This window comes from Coloeus monedula (assembly GCF_965178545.1).
Source record: "Coloeus monedula genome assembly, chromosome: 1".
NCBI classification, from domain to species: Eukaryota; Metazoa; Chordata; class Aves; order Passeriformes; family Corvidae; genus Coloeus; species Coloeus monedula.
In genome coordinates, this window is record NC_138781.1 from 152215663 (window position 1) to 152235792 (window position 20130).

Here is a 20130-nt window from a genome sequence, read left to right on the forward strand (position 1 = left end):
CAGGAAGCCCTGGAAACCTAAAACCACCTGCCCTGGCATGGGTGCAATTGCCACACTCCAACCCTTCCCTGTACTGGGACCAGAGGAGACAGAGTAAAAGTGACAGGCTTCATCCTGCCAGAGAAGGAAAGAGGAGTTCTGTGGTGGCTCCCTCCACTCTCCATCACTGCATATCATGTGCAGTAGGTGAATAACATCTCTGAGTTGTCACCAGAGTCACCGCAGTCTGTATGGCACCTCAGGTTACGGAGCTACCTGGGCAGCAGAAATTCCTCCTGCCACCAAGGTTTTCTGGTTAGAAGGTTGACACCTTTGCAGCCACTTTGGGCCTGGCAGCTCTCCAAACTCCCATCCCATGGGGCATTGCTGTGCACCTGGGCCGATTCACTCCTGCACCAATGCACCCTTCTGTGCTCAAGGGTCATTGTGGCTGGATCTCACCTCTGCTTTCATGGCAGGCAGGCAGCAGCATCCAGCTTGGATACCCTCTCCAACAATGTCCCACATCTTTGCTGCGCTGATGGCAAATCCTGCTGAGGGACATCTACTCTCAACACCTTGCCAGTCACATACTATCATTTGTAACCATATCTGCTACCTACCAAGAGCTATTAATCACAGAATGGCTTGGGGTGGAAGGGACCTTAGAGATCTTCTTGTTCCAACTCGCTGCCATGGGCAGGGACACCTTCCACTAGCCCCGGTTACTCAGAACCCCATCCAACCTGGCCTTGAACTCTTCCAGGGATGTGACATGCACAGCTTCTCTGGGCATCCTGTTCCAATGTCTCACCACCCTCACAGTAAATGAGCCACTCATTCTTCTCATCCAGTATAATAAAGGCTAGAAGGTTGCAGCTTGCAAAACCTAAACCATTTAGTTAAAATTCCATCTAAACCTGCCCCTGTTTTTCTTTCCTGTACAGTAGAAGGCAGGACAAGTGCTCAATTTCTCTTGCTGCAGACTGGGACATCACAGTGTAGACCTTGTTGATTTTTGTTATTCCCACATGCAGCAAAGTTCCCCTTCCCATTGTTACCCTCTGACACATGTCACTGAAGGGGTAAAAAGGAAGGAGAAGAAGGTAATGACGCAAAACACAAGGGGTTTAACCTGAAGTTTATTCCTCTTTGGCTGTCTGAGGCTGTTTGAAGCACAAATCCAGTTCTGCTGCTTAAAATAGGAATTACCCAAGTGTCTCACCTCTTGCTGAGAGAGACACCACTGTCTTGGTCATCACGTGCCAGTGTGCAGGGCACACCACTTGTCCCTGCTTACAGCAAGAGCCTGACTCCTGCAATTTATTCCTGGCTCTGCTGTGGATTGCACAGCTTTGGGGAAATTGCAATAAAAACTGGAAAACTTGACAATTTTAAACTGATGCTTACATTCTCAACAGCCTCTTCCTGTACAGATTGTTTAAGCTCCAATACTGAAACTGAGATTTCAAACTTGTGCTTGTCAGTCATTGTCAGTCTCATTCACACACTCATTAGCAGCACTAAATTGGAGGAGAATCTGCTATGAAACTTAGTCATCTGGTACCACGAAAAAGTGCTGGCATGGCTGTTTGATGCTGTGATAGAGGCTGGTACTTCAAACCAGGAGAGAGCGGAGCTTTTCAAGTTCTGCTCATTATTGCTCTGCAACAACGCAGGAAACAGTAAGGGCTTTAATCTCTAAATAATTTTTCATTCAGGCATTAGGAACAATCTAGAGAATATAGAAGTTGTTTTGTTTTGTTTTCTCCATTAAATGCTTCATTAAAGTACTGTTCATTTTATAACAAGCTTGGGGAGAAAAAAAAAAGGAAGTAAGTGATATGTTTTTACGCAAAACCAAAACTCTGACACCTCTTTGCTCTTGTTGTGCTACAAACAGCTTGTTTGAGTTGCAGAAGACTTGGCTTTGCATAAGAATGCTTCACAGAACAAGTGGGAAAAAAGATTCTAAAACACAAGGGAAAAATTAAGAGGGAAAACACAAGATAAGCTGGCCAGATGAGCAGTTAAAGACTCCGACATCTTGATCTTGGCACATCAAATGGAATGCATCTACTTACATGCAGCCTGTGCCATCCTCCTAAAAATACACTGCCTCCTTGGTGCACAGATATTTGATTTCAGATCAAAGTATTCTCCAAGTTTTTTGGTGCTTTTTTTTGTTGTTGTTTTGCTTTTTTCTTTCAGCCAGTTCCAGTGACTTCCTCCAGTAACCCTCACTGCTCCAAACACCCCCTGATACATTGGATACAGGGCAGCACTTCAGATACAAGTTTCGGGGCTGTACATCACCATGACTGATTGGACTTCAGCAAAAAGACTGTGTAATGAAAATTTCAGGAAGAGAGAGGATTAATTTTGGTGTGATATCACAAATTAGTCTTCATTTTAGAGTAATTAAGTCCAGCAGCTACAAGCCTGGCAACACAAACAGGGCTGCTGCAGGTACCCTACAGCAATGCAAGCTACAAGCTTTGTAACTAACACAGATTTGTGGTGGGACTCTTCTGCCCAGTAATCCCCACTAGTGAGAGTATTACTGCAACTGGCTGCCCAGAGCAGTGGTGGATGCTCCACACCTGGAAATATTCAAGGTCAGCATAGACAGGGCTCTAAGCAACCTGATCTAGTGGGAGATGTCCCCGCACGTTGCAGGGGGGTGGGACTAGATGACGTCTAAAGGTCCTTTCAATACAAATCATTCCGTGGTTCTATGATTCTTCTTCCCTGCCAGCCTATCCACAAGGTCAGAGGCAGAGTGTGATACTTGTAGGTCAGAGGAGCAGCAAATACAAGAAACACCTAGTGAAGTCACACTGCCCATCCACACAAAATGCAGTGAAATCCTGGCCACGGCAAATCTGGTAAAAGCTGCAGGCAGAGGAAGGAACTCAATAGCCTGATTTGCTGTGGCTGGTTATTTTAAGCATAGTGGAAAATGCATTGATGATCCTGGTTTAATAATTAAGAGCATCAAACTAAAACTTCAGGCCAAATTATGTTCTCATTTTAGTTCATTTAGATTTGTGAAAATGAATTGAATTACTCAGGATCTTCATCGATGTAATAAACCCAGTTATTTTGGCACTGCAGTCCATGGGTACTCATTACAGAAGCTAAACCACAGCTCTGCTCCAGATGGCTTGTCTCTACAACATAGCATACATCCAGGGCACTCCAAAAACTAATCACCTACTGATCATATCCCTTCAATTAAAAATTACTCAATATTTCCAAGAGCTGGCATCCATTTTAGAAATAACAGAAAATTACAAATGCTTGGCCAGTAATATGCAGCTTTTCCTCCACTGCAGAAATGTCATCTAAGCAACATTAACCAGTTCAGCAAGGCAGTAGATTTTATATCTGGTATGTGGTGTATTCAAAAGTTTCTCCATCTTTACATCTGCTGTGGCAACAGACTCAGTGGGACCAGCTCAGAGCAGAGACAAACAGGGAAAAATATTTCTTACCCTATAGTGGGGACACAGATGGAGAGAATTTTTAGAGCAATTTGATTCAATCAAATGGCACAAGCTCCAAAGAGAGGCCCAGTATCACTTTTTTTCAATTAAGAGGACCCAAGTTGATGCAGAGGCCAGATCGAAGGAGGGGAAAGCTTTGCTGAGCAGTGTGGGATTAACCAGGAGAACTCATTCCCCCAGTAAATCCCACATTTGCTTACATGGCACATACTAGGTGAATATAAAAAAGTAGAGAGATGTGGACATGAGATGATGATGACGATTATTTTGTGAAAAACAGAAAAACGCATAAATCCTACTACAGAGTTTTCTGGGTTACTCATACAAACTTTAGACAAAAAGCCAGCTGGGATTTTATTCCAATGCAAACTCCTCAGAGCATAGCTCTCCAGCTGTATCAGATTGAACCAATGAAGCCTCATCTCCAGGAATACAGTCATTAGCTCCTCCAGTCTCTGCCCATAGACAGGCAGAGCTTATATCAGCCATGGCTAACAACTTGGAGTGACTAGCAATAAAAGTAAATACACCTTTGAGGAAGTAGCAGACTTTCTTACTCATTGTAAGGAAAATTAAAAGTATTTTCCAGACAATGACTCTGCATGTCAAATTTGGTTCAATATATTTAATGTCATAACCATGCCTTCAGGTTGGAAAGGAAAAAGTGGCTCAGCTCCACAGCAGGGGCAGATGTTTGCATAACTGAACCAGTATGAGCAAAATCTTCCTATACTGAGCCTTTCTGACAAGTGTCCCAGAGTTCAGTGTCTTTTCCTTGTGCTGGGTGAATTATGGGATGTGGGTATCCTACAGTCCACAAAGACAGGACCCTCCACAGTCATCTAATTACTGTAGTTTAAAGCTTGAAGCATCTCAAATTGACATGGCAAAGAGACTGTTATTGGGAAATCAGAGCTGATAACAGAATTCAAGTACAAAATTCTAAAAGGGAATAGGTGGGCCGTTGCATGAGGCTGTCCATCTGGCTCCCATTGTATGGCTGCATTTAGTGTGTTCAAACACTGTGCAAATGTGTCACTACACCAAAACTGTGCTGTGCAGCAATGACAAGTGTGATGTGTTCATTTGAGAATATGCACAGGTATATAATAGTATGCCAGTTTCCTTTAGAGCAGCCCCATGAAAAGGTGTTTTCAACTTTCCTTTAAATCCCCATATAAACACAGCCTTAGAAATGAGCACATAGACAACTAAAATATGAACAAAGAATATTAATTTGGGGCTGTAAAGGAGTAGGCATGATGATTTAGAGGCAACCTCTTCTTTCCCACCTGGAAACCGTACATTTGCTTTTGGTAGCTGTCTCAGTGAACACCAACTGAACTGTGCTAATAAAAATCAATTTTCTTCTCAGCAGCTAATGCCATAGCCTTTACTCCAGAAAGCCCAGTACTTTCAGCTAACAGCTTCACACTGTTCTAGGTTGCAGACCTCTCCTTACAGATGCCACTCATGACCAGAGACTCAATGTACTAACTTATTTTTGCTTCACTGCTAGCAGCCAGAGTCACTGCAGGTCATTAAAGAGATTTGTCTGGCTGAACAGCTTCCAGAGTTGCAATGAAGTAGTTATTTAATATCCTCAGATGAAAGGTGCTATGCAAATACTGAGCACTGTGTTGTACCAAAGAGGGTCCTCTGATTACTTCCTATTAGTCCAATAGAGGTAAATGGGTTCTAGCCTGAGGTTTTGCAGTATCACTTACCTGCAAAGCAAGCTGTATTCAACTTAGCTTGACAAATTTAAAGAGTTAACCCACAGGAACTCAGGTCTCCTTTTCATATTTGCAGGTCAGCTGCCTTGAGACAATGTCTGAAGTACAAACAGGCTTTCAGAGCCAGATTCTGATTTCATTCAGTATGGTGTAAATCAGGAATAATCCCTTTAGAGATTAGTAGGAGTGAGATCAGATTCAGGCTCTTGGAATTAAAAAGTACAAACCATGTGCCTGTGGGTTTATCCTAATTCTGCTAAGTACAAAGCAATTCTCCTTCATATCCTTCTCCCATTCTGTCTAAAGTACCCTGAGCTGAAAGAGAAGGAAACTGCTACTCTGAACACCCAACAGAAGATGTTTGGCATTGCAAAATACTTTTGCCTACAAAGTTCTTAAATAAGTCTTGTGCTTTAGAAAGAAAAAACCCAACCCAAAAAACCCTCCACAAACCAACACCAAAAAAAAGAGAAAACAGGCCACCTTCAAATTACACAAGCAGAGCGAATACATGTTTAAAGATCCCCCTTACCCCCAAACTATGAAATGAACTACAGTAACCATTTTTTACAAGAAATCAACACATTTAATCACTCCATTTTACAGCATCTGTCTCTGGTTCCGGGCATATATCGAAAGAAAGAAAAAGCAGAGCCTCTGACGGATGCCTGCAACATCCTCAGGAAGCATCTCAACGGAAATTGCATCATTGTTACAAATTAATGAAATGTCATCTGAAAGTTACTTGTGTCCTTTCCCTGCCACTGTGTCCTTTGATAGGTCAAGCAATGGAAATATAAGCATGCCAGTCAGCACCTGGTTTATTTTTAGGTAAATTCAGAAACCAAGTCACCACCTTAATGAAAGGTGCATCTCTGTTCAACTAAACCAAAAGGATTTAACTTTTGTCATCAGAATACCTGTGGGTGCATTCCTGCTAACACACTGGTTTGAATGTGCACCTAGAAAATCCCTGTGAAAGAGGCCAAGTGACAAATCTCCATCCTGTTTAGATCAAGATGCAAATCCCACAAGTGATGGGGAACTATGAAGTTACCCACTGAGAAGGATAGCATGAGCCTGCATAAACACCATTCCATTTGGTGTGCAGGGGTGTCTGATTTGGGGCAGTATGGGGCTGTTTTGGGTGGTTTTCATACTGGCATGGTGGAGAGGAGACTGGGAGTCCAAGGAAAGCTGGGAGGAGACACAGCCAGGACAGCTGACCCCAACTGACCCAAGGGATATTCCAGACCAGGTGACATCATGCTCAATACATAAAGTGAGGGGAAGAAGGAGGAATGGGGGACATTTGGGGTGATGGCATTTGTCTTCTCAAGTCACTGTTATGTGTGATGGAGCCCTGCGCTCCTGGAGGTGGCTGAACACCTGCCTGCCCATGGGAAGCAGGGAATTATTTCCTCATTTTGTTTGTGTGCATGGCTTTTGCTTTCCCTATTAAACTGTCCTTGTCTCAACCCATGAGTTTTCCAGTTTTTACCCTTCTGATTCTCCCCATGATCCAGCTGGTGGGGGAGTGAGCAAGTGGTGCTTGGTTGCTGGCTGGGGTTAAACCACAACAAGTGGTTTAGTCCCTCTGCCATGATGTTTACATCACTTACACCTCCTAAAATAGCAGACTGGGCATGCTGAAGGACACCTTTAATGCACCATGCCAGTGCTGTGGCTTTGTTCAGCACCTCCTGAAAAAAAATCCAAACCAATTTTAACTCACCCAAGACAATCTCTGCGGGCCTACTGCATGCCTTAAAGATTACTCATCAGGTTTGAAATCTTTCACCATGTACTGCTGACAAGGATCCCTTGTTCTGTGGCCTTTGAGGAAGAATATCTTGTTAACATCTCACTTCCCAATAATTTTGAACAGGAAGTTGAAATTCAATAGGAGCTATAAGTGGACTGGCAATGGCCACCACATAAAAAAGAATTTCCTTGGGGAAGGGAAGTTAAGAAAGAAAATTTTATTTTTATTCACGTTAGCTGGACTCTTAGAGAGTGATGACTGATGGCTCTAAGGAAAGGGCTCTGCTATACAGATGGAAGAGTCCTGCTGGCTCTGGGTACGGGAACTACAACTGACAAGCCTGTTCATACTAATGCCATGTGTTTTACAGATTATGAGAAGCCGCAAGCTTTGTAAACCTCAGTAAGCAGATGTCAGCTTCAGCCATCAGTTCAAATACATGTGGTGAGCAATATTCCCATGCTCACTCAGAGGGAAGCATGCTGCCCTCACTGACTTCAGAAATATTTTGGTCTTGCCTTCAATAGTCTCCAGGTAATGAGCAGATCAAGCTCTAATGAGCTCACTAGACATGACAAGTCTGTACTCAAGGTTACTGTGCATGACCCTATTCTCTCTTGAAGAAAGGGCAAACTGTTACGCAGCATCTGTTTGTGACAGAAGAGAGTATCCTAAACAAAACACAGGACTTGATCTGAGATGCAGAAACACCCTCATTTCCTTGGAAGTCAATATTGTTGGTGCCAGGTAAAACAATGCGGCCACTTACCTGCCCAGGAGTAGCCATCAGCTCACAAGGGAGTATGGCAGCTGGATGGGGAGATCTGAAAGATTGATTCTGACAGCTATAAATGCAAGAGGTTTTTAATATTCAGAAAAGTGTCAGTGCCCTAATAACAGAATTTCCAGCTCCAAGAACTACAGTTGTCAAATGAAGCCTGATCAGATACAAAAATAACAAAGGCAAATTTGGGTGGGTTGCCTTGGTAGAGATGAGATTGAAAGAGATACTTTTCAAAACAAGTGAATTTCTCCCAGTTTTGCCCTTAACTTAACCCTTGGGCACCAGTGGCAGTGTGCCACATCTCACTGTTTAAGTGAGGAGAGGAGGGTGCCAGCAGCGCAGCAGGATGCACCAGTCCCAATGGCACCAAGTTTCTCCCTGCAGAAGACCTGCCTTGTAAAGCCAGCTGGTCTCTTCCCAGAGTGGGAAGGGTTACATGCCACCCTGCTAATCCCACCCTCAGGGTGTGCCCCTTGGCCAAGCAAGCCTGGAACTCCTAGAGGAAGTGCATCGAGTTGTCTTGGGGTCTTGTTCCAGCTCATTTGTTCCACGAGAAGGTCCTCACTGAAGATACACCCTGATATCTTCTGCATATCAGACCCACTAAAGTCCCAAGCAAGGCAGTAAAGGTGTAAAAATTGTACTGGCATATAACAGCCAGACTTATTATTTTACAAATTCAGAGACATGCCAAAAGTGTGGTTAGCAGCTCTAAGAACAGCCTCAGGGGAGAGTTACACATTGATGAAAAGCCATTTTCCAAAATGGAGCTGTGCCTGGTGGATTCATTTCATAAATTACAGAGAACCTCTAAGTTTGCATGGGGTAAGATAAATCAGGGGAAAGACATTTTGAGCAACACTTCTTTAAAAATTCACACGCACAAAAGAAGAAAAGTTGGGTGTGTGAGTGTCTGACAGCTTGCCTGAGGAAGAGCAAAGGACTGCTTCCTGCTGCACTAAGATATAACTCTTGGTCTGTCTTGTCCCCACAAGACAACTGTCCTTTTTCCAAAGTAATAACTTGAAAAAGGGGCAAATTTCTTAGGATTGTTTCTCAGTTAGCGTGACAACAGTCACCACAGACATGACTTGGGTATTTTAAGCCAAAGGGACAAATGGCTACTATCCCTGGAGTGTGGGAAGCTTTTCTCCAAGGAACAGCAGAGACAGTGGCTACACTGAGCACTTCTGCCTTAATCTGGTAGAATTTTAGCTTTATATAGCTGGTGAAGGGGCTGGAATGCAAGTCTTGTGAGGAGCAGCTGAGGGACATGGGGGCATTTAACCTGGAGAAAAGGAGGCTAAGGGGAGACCTTCTCTCTCTACAACTACCTGAAAGGAGGTTGTAGCCAGGTGACAGGATGAGAGGAAATGGCCTCAGGTTGCATCAGGGGAAGTTTAGATTGAATATTAGGACTTATTTTTCATTAAATGGGTTGTAAAGCATTGGAACTGGCTGCACAGGGGAGCAGTGGAGTCACCATCCCTGCAATTGTTCAAAAAGTGTGTGGATGTGGCATTTGAGGACATGGTTTAATGGTAAACGTGGTGGTAGGTTGATGGTTGGACGTGATGATCATAGAGATCTTTTCCAACTTTAATGATTCTATGATAGAATCTTCATCCAGACCTTTTACAGGCAAAGGAAGAGTGTGTGTCCTCCTTCTAAGACAGCAGAAGCAGAGCTCAGCAAATGAGCCCCTCTCCTAAAGCAGCTGCAGGTCAGGTGGCAACAGAGGAAGAAACAAGCAGCCTCTTCTGGTGCTCTGTGAAACAGACATCCCCCTCCAATGGAGCTGGATTAGTAATTCTAACAGATTGATTCTTTTCCATACAGACCTCCATCTTTTTCCTCTATTAAAAACATTCCAAAATGAATTTCAATTACGTAGCAACATCCTCTGCCAATACTTAACTCAGTAGTAGCAGGAGACTTTTGCCTTGTGGAGAAGCATCTTATCCTAAACTCCTTTGTTTCATTGCTGCTAGCAAAATATTTTAGCCACTTCTGCAATTACTGCATCACCTTTTATTTTTCAATAACCTTGTATTTTTCAACAGCCAGTATCCATCTCCTGCTCCTTTGCTCTTTGGCCTCACAACCAGTTGCTTGAGGTAATTTCTGCTTGAAGAATTGGGTGTTTTACACAGCCGAGTTACAGAGCTTTTGGAGAAACACAAATCAGGGTCTTACCTGGGCATTAACACCCAACTTTTGTCAGTGTAATTAACGGTCAGAATTGTGAGCGCTACATCAAATTGTTCCTGACAAATCTGGTGGCCTTCTAAAATGGGCTTATACAAGGGTCTTACAACACTACTGGATGAGGGAAGAGCCCTTGGCATCGCCTACCTGAACTTGCTCACAGCATCTGACACACTGTCCCACACAACATCCTTGTCTTTGAACCGGAGAGACATGGATTTAACAGCAGGATGAAGGACAGCTGTGCTCCAGCATCCCCATAGTTCTATCACAAAGTTGTGAAGATGCTGCTATTTCACACATCCTGACACCACAGCACAGGCTTTTTCTCTACAGCTCCAGGTCTGAACCAGTTTTTACTTTTGCATATCTATTTTTGCATACTTTTTAACAGAAAATCTGCTGTGACAGCCAGCGAGTCAATGACACTTTATTTTCCTCTGTAAGGTCTTAGGATCCAGGCAAGCAAAAGCAGTGCATGAACAGCCACATGAATAAAGCACCAAATTGCACAATCCTTGTAGCACTATGATGATGACCTCATTGTAGTAAACAAAACAAATATAGATGATTTATATTGCATCAGCTGTGTTTTTACACATCTCTGATGACTGCACCACTCAATGGAGTGGCAGAGAGTGAATCCCTACTCTAAAGCTCTTTTCTCCGTAAGGTAGATTTCCTTTTACTTTCGTAGCTCAAAAATCAAGCTGTTGGTCAGAAGGGCAACATTTACATCTTTACTGGAGTCTCCAACCCCTTTACAGGCTGAACTAAACCTCCAGAAAACTGAAATACCGTTCTTCGCAGCTGGAAAGTCTGGAGCAGAGAGATGAGAAGGGGCAGGCCTTGTCTCTCCAAGCTCACTCCAAGTTCTCAGCCACAAGTGTGTCCTCCCAACACCACACACCTGTCCTCAGATGCAAAGTTTAAGTGTCCCCAGCTCTCCTGCTCTCTTGGTTCACTCATCCTGGCACACAGAGAACAAAGCATGGGAAAGGAAGGGGGTTGGTGGGAGCTGCAGGAAGAGGCCGTTCTCTTCAAGCAAGGAGAATTTGAGGAAAAAGGACTGATGAGAAGAAGAACATGCAAAAGAGGGACTGTGCTGGTTTTGGCTGGGATAGTTTATTTTCTTCACAGTAGCTGGTATGAGGCTGTGTTTTAGATTTGTGCTGGGAAGTGTTGATAACATAGGGATGTTTTCATTATTGCTGAGCAGAGCTTACACAGAGCCAAGGCCTTTTCTGCTCCTCACCCCACCCCACCAGCAAGGAGGCTGGGGGTACACAAGGAACTGAAAGAGGACACAGCCAGGACAGCTGACCCCAACTGACCCAAAGTCATATCACACAGCATCATGATCAGCATACAATGGTGGGAGCAGAAGAAGAAAGGGAAGCACATTCAGAGTGATGGAATTTATCTTCCCAAGTTACCATTATGTGGGATGGAGCCCTGCTTTCCTGGGGATGGCTGAACACCTGTCTGCCCATGGGAAGTGAGGAATGAATTCCTTAGTTTGCTTTGCTGACATGTACAGCTTGTGTTTTACATATTAAATGTCTCAACCCATGAGGTTTTTTTACTTTTACACTTCCAGTTCTCTCCCACTGTAGGGAACGTGAGAGAGTGGCTGTGTGGGGCTTAGTTGCTGTGTGGGGGGTTTAAACCACAACAGGGAAAAAACCTGAAGAGCAGGACTGAAGGACATTTCAGTGTCTACTCAGGAAGGAGAGAAATGGAGATGAAACTAGAAAAAACTCCTGAAGCTCTGAAGAAGTTCTCAGTATCTCGCACACACTTTGTATTTCCATGGGCACCTCACATCACCACACTGCAGACATCAGAATAACCTTGGTGAAGCTGTTGCCTTTTGCCTGTAGAAGAGATCTTAAAGCAAAGCCATATCCTCTGACCCCACAGCTGTGTCCCCTGCCCAGATTTTCTCCATGAATCCACTGCAGAGTCTCCATTTACATCAGTAAGCCAAACCATAGGCATTTCTGGTAGCCCAAGGGAAAGGAGCCACCCTTTACCAAATTTATAAAGCATCCCCACACTACCCGCCCAAATTGTTTTCCTCCTCTTAGCACCAGAAAAGACAACTTTGGTTTCTGTATTTTGTAAGAGCCAGTTTACATTTCAATATTGCCTTCCTAAGCAAGAGAAGTGTTTGCAAGGGTCTGTTTAACACCTAATATTTTACAAAGAGAATGCAGTTTTCCCTTTAATTTCTGTGTTGCCATCACAGCATAACCTCCAGAGCACAAGAGATAACCTCACCATAACATCACAACAGCAACACAATACGAGAAAGATAGAGAAATATAACAAAGTGTCCAAAGGAGAGCTATGAAGACAGTGAAGGGCCTTGAGGGAAGGCGTATGAGGAGCAGCTGAGGTCACTTGCTCTGTTCAGCCTGGAGGAGACTGAGGGGAGACCTCACTGCAGTTACAGCTTCCTTATGAGGAGAAGAGGAGGGGCAGGCACTGATCTCTTCTCTCTGGTGACCATGACAGGACATGAGGGAATGGCCTGAAGTTGAGGCAGAGGAGGTTTAGGTTGGATATCAGGAAAAGGTTCTTCAGCCAGGGGGTGGCTGGGCACTGGAACAGGCTCCTCAGGGAAATGGTCACAGCACCAAGCCTGACAGAGTTCAAGAAGCACTGGGACAATGCTCTCAGGCACAGGGTGGGATTCTTGGGATGTCCTGCACAGGGCCAGTCCAATGATCCTTGTGCATCCCTTCCAACAAAGGATATTCTATTACTCCATGATAACTTGCACAGTTCCAATGGCTGTGGCATTCTCAGCTGCTGTACATGCCTCTCTGTCCTGCCTGCAAATTTAGTATCTACGTGCTTGTGATCCCAGCAGTGCCACTGCTTGGTCCCTGGAGATATTAGGTAGACCTCAGTATTAGAGTGTGAAGTTTGAAGCTGAACATTTGTTAACAGGATAGAGGGCAAGCAGTAGTTCATTTTCACTTCATAAGGTTGAATTTTTAGGCTACAATTAAGCCAGCTGCTTGAGAAGAGCAGCAGGTCTGTTTGCAACAGTCAGAGTGAAGCCACAGGAGATTTGATCATAAAGTCATTGCTTCTCAATAAAGGCAGATTTTAACTGAAGGGGAAAAGCAGAGGATATGGGAGCTGAAAAGAGAAGAGATCAAGAAGGAAGAGTTCTAATTCTTCTACTAAGCACTAGACTGAGGAGCAGGAGAGATCCCTTTTTTTTACTTGAAGAGAAAAATAGGGTAAATCTTCCAAAGAATAATAACTTTACTACAAAAACAGTTTCAAAGAGAACAGAAACAAAACCCCAAATTCAGGTATAATATCGGGATTGCCATCGGCTGACAAACGGCGACAATGCAGGTCACATCAAATTCAGAGGAATCATTCTGACATCTCTGAAGGCAAACTTGATTCTTTCAAAATGAGTAATTTTGACTACCTGAGAGTTTGAAATGGACATAGAATAAAGTAAATCTAAAAGCAACAGTGCCTCACTTTATCAAAGCCATAATTATTTTGACCTGCCATTGCTCAACTAAAGATTGCTTTGATTCAATGTAAGTGTGTATTTTTGTCAGTATTGTCAACAAAAAAAAAAAAAAAAAAAAAAAAAAAAAAAAAAAAATCAAAGTCAGATCATCTGCACAAACTGATTTAAGTCAAGTTCTAGTAAGAGAAAGCATTAGATGCAAAAAGCAATAGCATTTACAGCTGAAGTCTTGCACTAATGCAGGCTGCAAGTTCTGTAAAAGGCATCACCATATCTCATCAGGCTAAAAGAATTTAAGGTACAGTCATGGGTGTCCTTATCACACCCTGGCAGCTTTGGATGCACTCTAGAGCATCAGAAAAACTGTCAGGTCAGCTCTGAATCAAGTTGCAGGTAGCCCTACACAATGTTCTTTACACATGAGTTTGTAGAAGTCTCAGGGTGAAGTAACACAGGTCTCTGCTTCAAGACTAATCCCAAAACACTGTCTGTAGGCTCAAACTACTATGTTTCAACCCAAATATTCAGGTGACATCTTCCAATATGATCTGCGGTTTTGCATGCTAGGATGCAAGAAGATATCTTAAAATTTTTTTAAAAAGAATCCAAATCGGGCCACATGTACTGTACTTTGAATTTGAGCTGGGAATGGGAATCTGATTCCTCCCTAAAAAAAATAGAGGTGATGCCTTATGCTTCCCTGGCAGGGTCATATTAACTGAGCTGGCAGATTTGATAGAATTAGATTTCTTTTTCAAGCTGGTACAGCACTGTGATGTGTCAGCACACAAAGTATTTTAGATAAGTAAGATTAAGTCATTGATGGAAGATCCAGCCTCTAGAAATAATATAGTGTCCTTTAAAAGGAACAACCTTTGTTTTGCACTGGTTTACCAAAGCTCTAAAAACAAAAATAAAAAAATCTAAAACTCCACTGATCCTGGGAAAATGTCAGTAGCAATTATTTAGTCCAGAGACATTTTAAAATTGCATCAGACTTAATACCTCAGTGTCACTGTGCCAGTTTTTACTCTGCAGAACAGTCCTCCAAAGGGTGGAGAAGGAGTGATCCCCTGTAGGAGTTTTGGGGACACCAAGAGTATGTGTGGTCACCTCCATGCTAGCAGCAACCCTGTGTCAGGCACCAGCAAGGTGGGAAATGTTGTGCTTGGACCCTGTGGGCTCCAACCAGTCACCCATTCCTCCTTGTCCTCCACTCAAATCCTTTGGGATGGAAAGCTACAGAGTGCTGTAGCCTGCACTACAGGGTGCTTCAGCCTGCACTGAAAATGTGCTGGGACAAAGGACTTCCAAAGAGATGGAAAAGTCACTACAAAAAACAAACAAACAAACAAATCTGTTGAGATGATGTCCTCAGAGCAAGAAAGCTACACTTCAAACGTTAGTCACCAGGTGCAGGTTTCAACCACTTAAGTTGTGTCTCTTTTGCACTCCAGGATACCTTGCAATTGCCTGGCAGAAATAGCTGTGGGATTGGCCCAGAAAAACAGATGCGGCTTGATGACGTTAACAGGTTTCCTGAAATAGTACGACTCCTCCCTGCTCAAAGGTTTTGTCATGTTGTACAGAGGGCACAAAACTTCCTCCCCCCAAGGAAGGATGTGCACATCAGTCCAGATGAAACAACTTAATCACAGGCAGTTCCAAGTGCAGCAAAGCCAGGAAAGAATTGCTTTCCACCCTCCTCTCCCCCAGAATTGCATTTTAACAATTACTACAGTCTTTACAATTGATGACATTCCTAATCTTAACTCATGCTTCAGAGCAAGCTTCCACCAATACTATGGGGAGTTTCTTCTACAAAAAGAGCTCCCTGTCTGTCAAGACCCCCATTTTCCACATTCCACAGCTATTTCACAGCTTGAGGGGATTGTGCAGCCTTGCCTTAAAAGAGCTTTTGAAAGTCTTATAGGACATTTTACACAGAGTGACTTGAGCTTGCTACTTGCAGACCAGAGCATGGGACACTTGGCACCAGTGGGAAGAGGAAGCTGGGGTGAGTGGGAAAGGTGACCAAAAGGGTGACAGCAGTTCCTCTGTGTCTGCTGTTAATTAGTGCCAGGTCAGCCCAGAGCCCTTATCATGGCAAGAGAGGTCACAAGAAGTGACAACTGTGAACAATTAACAGACATACACCCTAAATAGAGACCACTTATGTTGATAAGGTTATCTATTTCATAAGATAGATGTTTGTACCCAGACAACACACACAGCTCACATAGGGTCCATCCAGTTGCCAAACACATTTTAGGTGCCATTGAAGATACCCTGGACATCAAATCCACCCTCCTGAAGTCTCAAATACAACACCAGGTGTCAGACAGTCATATCTTTCTGTACTGGCTCCAGAAGGCAAAGACAGATTGTCCAGGGCAGTTCAAACAGCACTAAAAGATCGTGGTTGAGAAGCCAAGTTCCCTGAAGCCTGGTAGGAGATTCCCAGCTCCTGGAACAGATACTTGTTGGGTGATGAATCAGTCCTCAAACACCAAGCTAACCCAGAGAGGGTTGCAGACATGCTCTGGATGGGCTGCAGACATTTGTCCATCCCACCCGTGGCACCAGGCACACCATTCCTGCCAGGACTGGCTAGTGGATAGGAACTGTCACATTCCTAGGCCAGCCACAGCCTCCACTGGTCTGTTGGCTGCTGCCACAGGCACTATGGCAAAAAGAGCAATATATTTACAACAGCATGTTGCCTGCAAGGCTCCACCTCTTGCACAGGAAATGTCTGTATGGGTCAAGGAGCTTTCTCTGTTGTAAGCAATTCCTCTGAATTGTGAGTTGACAGGTAAGTCCAGAGTTTACTTTCAGCTTACATACCTCTGAGTTGGATTTTGGGTTTATCAGTTTAGGCGGCATACCATGAACATAACAGACAGGCTTTGATGCAGTCAGGCAAGACTGTGGCAGAGAGGGGAAAAGTATGTCTGTCATACTTCACTTTAAATCCTGGAATTCACTCCCATGTTTTAATGGCCTACATCAGTAATCTCAGATCAGTTCAAAATGCATCTGCCTCTCTTCTCCTTGCAAGCTTGATTGAACACAGGCTGTTTAGCAAATATTTTATAGTAAATAAAAATATTTTATAGTAATATTTATATAAAAATATAAAAATTATTAGGGCAAAGCTAACTGGGCTTGCACTGAAAGGTTCCACCAGAGTATCTTGGAAGAGGGGCTGGTTATTAAAATTAATTCTTCCACTTAAGAAGTACTTGTAGGCAAAACCTTTATCCCCCACTTCATCAGTTCATCTATCTGCTGCTTCAGATGAGACACCAATAGTCCTATGCTGCCTTCTGCAAAGTACAGAGGATACAGAAGATATAGAAATTTAATTAAGTCTGGTATGAAAAAGAAAAAAGTTAAAGAAACTCCACATGTGGCATGTGACTGTGTTGTAACAAGACAAAAAATGCATCCTTTTCAGAGTTCCCTCAGCTAGAGCCATGAAAAGCTCCACCAGGTGGTGGGATTAACAGCATTTGAAATATGCTGTGGAGCTGAGTTTGCTCTCTCTCTTTTGCTTTTTAAAAGCATGTTTCTGCTTCACTACACTTTTGAAAATAGGTGTAAAAGATGTTCCAAATAAAAATTTATTTCTACTATCATTTAATGGCAGCATTTGCAATGCAGTTGACATAAATGATGTTTTTATAACCTAGAAGATGGAACTGCTATCTGCATGACCTTAATTTCCTCTCAAGTTGCTCGCAGTTTTACAAAAACAAAAAAAAAATTGATAAGTACATACCAAGTATTATACAAAATTATGTTTAGTTTGAAAAGTGACCTCCCTCAATTGAAAGGCCATCACCATTAGCAGTATAATCAAGTTTGGAAGAAAAACTGCAAAGAAGGTTTCAAGTTCATTTCTGGCTGGGATGCGTGACAAATTCATACAAACAGGGCAACTCGATGTCTCCCCTGCAGAATCAGATTGTGCACCAAGTGAGTGAGCCAAAAGAATAAGTCATGCAATATCTCTCTTCTTTTGCACTTTCAAATACAATGATTTTACACCCTACTAAGCAGAAAGGTAAAATAAATGTGTATTAGCAGAACTGCACTTTAAAAACTTAGTGGTAACTTTAAAGCTGGTTTGGCAAAACCATAGACTGGGACTTTGTTGTGGTACAGGATTTAAACCTCCTGACACTGAAATGTTACCCTACGGCAGCACCAAAACACAGTAAATTAAGTGAGAAACTGGCAGAGGAACAGAGCACCAAGTGCACCACAGACCTGTACTGGAGGTTTGTTGTTTTGAGGATAATCAAGAAAACACATACAATTAACTAATAAACACATCCACTCCTTTTATCCACACCCAATCATTCCCTCCTTTACCCCCAGCCACTGTCTGCACATGTGTTCAAGCAGATTAAAAACCGTCAGGTTCCCAACTAAGCCCAGAAAGGACCTTAGGCACAGCCATGCCCTGCAGATAACCATCCCGCTTCTGCTGAAAGCAGGAAAGGGAGCCCAGGGCCAGCCACAACTTCTTCTAACATGAGAGCAGCTCTGTGGAGGCATTGCGAACAGTGGGCAGAGCACCACCAGCTCTGGATAGGGATGGAAGAATTGGGGAGGGGTGAACACACTGGCTTGTGGAAGGTGCTGGCCGGTGCAGGATGCTGTGCTTATAACAAGCCAAGTATTTCCACGCAGAGACTTCACACAGAGCCACCCCTCCAGCTGAAGCTGTGTAAATACTATACAGGAGAGTTGTGCTGCTAATTGAGTACCTTCCGAAATGCCAAGAGGCAGGAAGACTCCAGTTAAAGGCAACTCTTCATTTCAACTTGTGTCACTAAAGAGAACCAAAGTAAATGAACTCCTGAGGACAAGATCAAAGTAGAATAAGAGACTTTTTTTTTTTTTTTATATCCTTGAATCTCCTGTCCCTTTTGTACACTGAAATTTAATTTCCTTTTCAAAGAGAGCCTTTGGAGCTTATGAAAATTGACCCAAAAGATTACAAGGGCTTTGTCACCCTTCCAATCTCTCTGAAAGATCCATAATTAGGGAGGTTTTTCCTTCAACATATGTGCCCAGCAGACAAATATATAATTCAGACTTACAATTACGTGAATGAGTTATTTCAATGTACTGGATACATACAAGCCCAACCGTTGTAAAGAGCTGAAAAATCTTGTGTGCCTCAAATGAGTAAATATACACATCAAGGCATATTTTTTGCTGTCTTGTTTTCGTTTGCGCCAGGACTACACACAATCACACGAAGGACCCGGGATGTACGTTTGCTACTGACATAAGTATACCAAGTACAATAAAACAAACTGCTGACCTCGAAGGTTAGTTATGATTCATTAGAAATTAATTCTGCAAGGAGGAATGTGCGAGCGGACACCCGAGGATAGCTAGTCTGCTTTTTGCCCTCTAACGGAGTAACACTGGCTTTACTCTTTCGCCACATAGCCTACCCAGGGGAGAAGGAAATAAAACAAAACAATCGGCGGGTCTCCGTCGGGCTGGTCCCTCCCGCTGCTCCCACCCGGCGGGGGCGCTGGGCAGGACCGGTCCTCCGTGGGGCAGCCGGAGGGGGGTTCCCGGCGCTGTCGCCCCCCGAGCATCGCCCGAAGGTACCCCTTGCTCCGGAGCCCACCCCGGCACCCGCCGTCTCCCCTCTGCCTCCCTCCAGCGGGGAAATCCCGGCTGGATAGGGCGCAGCCTCCCCGCTCCGGAGTGCCGGGGCGCCGAACCGGAGGATGCTGCGAGCTCCACCAGCGCCGGGGCCACCCCTGCTTCTAAATAACAGAAATAATTTTTTAAAAACCCCAACAACTCAACAGCCGAACGAGGAGTCAGGAGGCTGGGAGGCTCCCACCGCGCCTTCTGCGGCGGCGGGGAGCGGAGGATTCGCAGGTAAGCGGGGAGGAAGGAGGGCGGCAGGGAGAGAGCGAGGGGCTCCCGTGGTACTCACGGCACCGGGGGCGGCCCAGCCCCATGGCCGGGGCGACGGACGGACAGATGGTCGCTGCTGTGGCTGCCGCCGCGCTGTCTGTGTGTCCGTCTGTCTGCCGGCGCTGCCCACCGAGCCGCTCCGGGCGCTCCGTCCCTCCCCTCACTCCCTCCCCGGCGCTTCCTGCCCGCTCATATAGCGCGCCCTCGGCCACGTAGACGGCGCGGGGCCCCGCCGGCTCCTCCTGGGGGCCGGGCCGGGAGGGGCGGACCCCCACCAACCTCTCCATCCCCTCCTTCTATCACCCTCCATCAGCCCCCTCCATCACCCCCCCATCACTCCCCCCATCTCACCCCCCCCATCAACTCCTGAATCACTCCCCCCATCACTCCCCCCATCACTCCCCCCATCACTCCCCCCATCACTCCCCCCATCACTCCCCCCATCACTCCCCCCATTCCCCTCCCATCAGCCTCCCCAGGCCACCGAGCGGGGCTGCGCAGCGGAGAGGTGCGATGCGAACCCGGACTCACCCCTGAGCGCCGCCGGGGTGAAATCCAGCTCTCGTCGGGTCCTCCCTAGAGGGTCACCTCCCAGGAATGTCTGTGTTCCCCACAAGCCCCAAGCTGCCGTGTCTGTAATTAGGCTGCGTGGATCCCAAAGGTGATCGCAGCAGGGAAAGTGG

General features: G+C 44.7%; 1 protein-coding gene across 1 annotated transcript in view; it reads right to left on the reverse strand.

Moving 5' to 3' along the window:
* Positions 1 to 19598, reverse strand: part of ST3GAL1 (ST3 beta-galactoside alpha-2,3-sialyltransferase 1) — a 78297-nt gene extending 58699 nt beyond the window's left edge. The window contains exon 1 of the mRNA XM_082297006.1: positions 19467 to 19598. The gene's annotated coding sequence lies outside the window, so the exon portion shown is untranslated. The remainder of the gene's footprint in view (positions 1 to 19466) is intronic.
* Between the last annotated feature and the right edge of the window lie 532 nt (positions 19599 to 20130).